The sequence below is a fragment of the Poecile atricapillus genome, chromosome 6 (assembly GCF_030490865.1).
Source record: "Poecile atricapillus isolate bPoeAtr1 chromosome 6, bPoeAtr1.hap1, whole genome shotgun sequence".
Taxonomy (NCBI): Eukaryota; Metazoa; Chordata; class Aves; order Passeriformes; family Paridae; genus Poecile; species Poecile atricapillus.
Window position 1 is genome coordinate 6,859,604 of NC_081254.1, and position 4,670 is coordinate 6,864,273.

Here is a 4,670-nt window from a genome sequence, read left to right on the forward strand (position 1 = left end):
CGGAGGAATGACCAGAAGGTCAAACAGGAGGGAGAAGGCGGGGGAGGAGGAGGAGGAAGTGGTAATTGAGGAGCCAAGAGATGATTGTGAAAGTGCTTCGAGGAGTCTGTGTGTCTGGCGAGGGACAGTCTCGCTCCTGCTGCCCTCCCAGCCCAGCAATGGCACTGCTGAGTGTCCCCAGAGGCTGCCCAGGCACTAAAGCATGGCCAAGCTTAATTAGCTGTGGTTAATTAGCCATGGTTAATCAGTCGTGTTATCTGTGCCCGTGTAATGACAAGAGATATTGGCCATCCTCACACCTCGGTTTTCCAGGGATAAGCAGGAATGGGAAGCCAACAGCAAAATCATGGAGTAGTTTAAGGATCTTCTGTTCTGACTCAGTTTACAGGTTTTCTCTGTCCCTCTGTCCCTCCATATTTATAAAATATAAATCACTGAGGCCATGCCAGCCACCAGCACAGCTTTGTTGTCCCCATCCCTGGAAGTGCCCAAGGCCAGGTTGGACTTTGGGGCTTGGAGCACCCTGGGCTAGTGGAAGGTGTCCCTGCCCATGGCAGGGGTGGCACTGGCTGAGGTTTAGGGTTCCTTCCAACCCAAACCTTTCTGGGATTGCACAGTTCCATGACATCAGGGGAGAAGGGATTGGCAATGCAGGATTCACACGAATCAGACCTTGAGTCACAAAGTGTAAAACCATCAAAACCCTCAGAGATTGCACAAGAAGACAGGGGTGGAAGAAGAATTTGGGCAATTAAATTACAGGTGGACATATCTGAGGCACAGAGGAAGTCAGAGAGCCCCAGGGGACACCACGAGAGCAAAAAAAATGCTGCAGGATGACACGAGAAACTGCAATCCAAGAGAGAGGAATCAGCAGTCTGAGGGTGACAGTTCAACAAAGAGGGATGAATCCAGAGGAGCATGGACCATGGATGAGGAGAATCCACATGGCAGAACACACGTGTTCCAGACTGGATCAGCTCCATGGAAGGACAGAGTGAGCCAGGGATTGATGGCAGCTCATGAAGACACTGGGTTTGTTCCCATGTGGAATATTCAGACTGGCAATGAAGTGTTTGCCCAAGAGGAAGCACAGGCTGTTCTCACCCCACTTTTACAGCAACCCCCATTCCCTGGATTTGAAAAGATTCTCTCAGATTTTTACATCACAGGATCACTGAGGCTGGAAAATCCCTCCCAGCCCATGGAGTCCAAGCTGTGCCTGATCCCCACCTTGTCCCCAGCCCAGAGCACTGAGTGCCACGTCCAGCCCTTCCCTGGACACCTCCAGGCATGGGGACTCCAAAGCTCCCTGGGCAGCCCCTGCCAAGGCCTGAGCTCCCTTGCCATGGAGAGCAACATTTAATTATTTGAAAGCTTCAAGAAAAGCAGCCTAACAACTGGAATTCCTCTCCTGTTTGGATTGGTTTTTTTTTCCCTATAGAGAAAGAGAATGAAATATACAAGCAAAAAAAAAAAAAAAAAAAAAAAAGGGTGAGTTACTTCAGCTTTTCCAATAAGAGCAATTTCAGTTTTCCACAAGAACACACAGTTATTAATATCGAATCTGGCTTTAATGAGGATTTTTTTGGTGGAACAAGTACCTTCAGCACAGCCACAATATATCTTTATAATGCAGCCCAATTGCCAAGAGAGACATTACAATTATAAGGGAAGTATCTGAAAGTGTCTGTGTGGTATTTTTGGAGTTGCATTCGAAAATACACGAAAGCCACAGCAGTACATCCTTCTAATTCAAATTTAAAGGCAAGAAAATTCAATATTAAGCACTTTCTCTTGCAACTGCTCCAAAGTTGATATTCTGCTGCAAAAAAAAAATTAGCTAATGGGTTTTTAAAGTGTGCACAGAACCTTGAAATGCTTACAGACCTGCCAGCTGTTGGCTTGGGAGCCGTTCCACTCTGCCGTGCCACCAGATGTTGGCAGACATAAAAACCAGCAGATGTGGAGACCTGGACCAGAACTTGGATAACTGGTCAAAAAGGGAGAAGGAAACAAATATTTGAATTGGTATTGAACAGTTGGTCTGTGGTCAGAGAATCCCAGAAAGGTTTGGGTGGGAAGGGACCTTAAAGCCCATCCAGTGCCACCCCCTGCCATGGGCAGGGACACCTTCCAGCATCCCAGGCTGCTCCAAGCCCTGTCCAGCCTGGCCTTGGACACTTCCAGGGATCCAGGGGCAGCCACAGCTGCTCTGGGCACCCTGTGCCAGGGCCTGCCCACCCTCCCAGGGAACAATTCCTTCCCAATATCCCATCTCTCACTACCGACCACTCCTTTTCTCACACAGTTCTATTGGGTCCTCCCGAGTGTTTTGCCAGGTTAAGTTCTGGAATGCCCTTCCCCCAGCTTCTCCTCTACCTCTTCTTTTGCTGAGTTTTGTGTCTTCTCACAGGAGTCCTTTACTCTCAGTGTCCATTTGCATCCAAAGGTAGCTACCCCTCAACTGTATCCCCCTAAAACGCTTGGGGGATAAAACATGATGTAATCAACAAACATTTCCACCCCGTGGTTCTCCCATTTACTTCTCAATGTATTGAATCCTTGCTCAGATCCTGTAACAACCTCTTGTTGGCATCTCTCCTTTCCAAAGGCTGCATATTCACTCCTGCTCAGTTTTTGTGTCTTTAATTAATTACTCCCCGTGTAAATACCTTCCCCCTCACCCCATAGCACCTTTAGTTGCCAAATTCTTATTTGAAACCTACATGAACTGTGATTTGGACACACATGGGGCTTCCCTGAAGGAACTGACAAAATGTGAGACTTTACCCCACAGATACCCCACTGGCTCCTCCAGAGAGCTGAGTTTATCAAAGCCTCAGCTAAGCCTGGACTAGAGTTTATTTGATGGGGGACCTTGCCTAGACCTAGCTTTGGAGTTGTAGAAAGAAAGTCTTTCCATTTTCATTTTCCAGAACCTGCAGTTCTCCTTTGGAAACTGAGGTGACAACAACATTCCTGGGGACATTAGCTGCAGTACAAGAAGACTGAAAGAACCCGAATTACCCTTGCTCTGAGGGGCTGGTATCCCCTTCATATTGTTCATATTTTCTGGAAATGGTTCAAAATTGCATGGGCAATTCCATGTTCCAGCCATTTGTGGGGCTCCAAAAGGATGGAGCCCCTTTTCTTGCTGGCCTCAGCACTTGTGCAATTAAAATCCTGCCACCATTGTCTTTTCCCCTCCTCATTTAAAGGCACCATCCTTCTCCTTCCGTTATCCTCCCTCCCCTCCTGCCCCTGGCAATTTGTTAAAGGCCCAGCTCAGCCCTTTGTTGTTTTCCTGGGGAGCAGCCCATCAATCCCAGCTGCTGAGAACAGGACACAGGGGCTGGAGGCATTTGGGGGTTGCATTTTTGATGTTCAGGCTGAGCCCTGCTGGCCCCAGGCGCACAGAGATCTGCCTGTTGCTGTCAGAACTTGTCCACACAGAGAAATCCACGGGAGGAAGGGGTTGGGAATTCTTCTCCCAGATCCATTGGGATCTGTTTGGGAGGCACAGGATCAGAGCTGATGGGGAGATTTCTTAGTGCCTCACAAGTGTCACGCTGGGTCCAAACAACTGTTTCAAATGTAGTGGTAGGCGATAAACCAAGTAACATTTGCAGGGGCAAACAGTCCCCACACCCAGCTAGCTACCACCTCACAAAGAGCTGGTGTGCAAATGGACTTGCCCCAATTAGATTTGACTAATTAACCTTATTTAAGGTTAATAAGCCATAAGCAGGGAGATGGGAACGTCTGATAACTGCACTAAGCAAATTAAGATAACAAGGGCTGATAATCATCATAATCACACAGTCATTGAAGGGTTTGGGGTGGAAGGGACCTGGGAGACCACCCCATCCCACCCCCTGCCATGGGCAGGGACACTTTTCACTATCCCAAACACCATCCAGCCTGGCCTTGGACACTTCTAGGGATCCAGGGGCAGCCACAGCTGCTCTGGACTGTGCCAGGGCCTGCCCACCCTGACAGGGAATGATTCCTTCAATAAATCCAAACCATATTTCCCCCTTTTCAGTGGAAACCATTCGTCCTTGTCCTGTCACTCCAGTTTGTGATGCTCCCCTGTAGCCCCTTCAGACTGTGGAAGGAGCCCTGAGGTCTCCACACAACTTTTTCTTCTTCTGACCAGGCCCAGCTCTCGGCCTGCCAACTTTCTCACCTCCTTGAGAATTGTTGAAGGTCTGTCTGAGATGGAAAACCTGGGCAGTGAAGTGTCAGATCAAGTTCAACATCGATCCATGGAAAACAAAGTGTAAGGGAAACAAAATTCCAACCACCTCAGCACGCTCACAGGGGAGAATTTCTTCCTAATATCTGACCTAACCCTGCCCTCTATCCATGGGAAGCCATTCCCCCTTGGCTCCAGGCCCCTGTCCAGAGTCCCTCTCTCTCTAAAATATAAAATATTGTAAATGTTTATATTTGCATATAAGTTTAGATGGATTCCTTTGGCTCTCCAAAGGATGATGCAGAGGATCCCCCTGAATCCCCCTGAAGCTCTGCCACCACGACCTTGTTCAGCTCATCCCCAAATGAATGTGGTGATGTAAGCCTGACTCCGAGGGCTCTGTGCTTGCAGTGTTCTAAATGGACCTGATTTAAATCGATATTCAGTGAGGAAAGTTAATCATTAATGA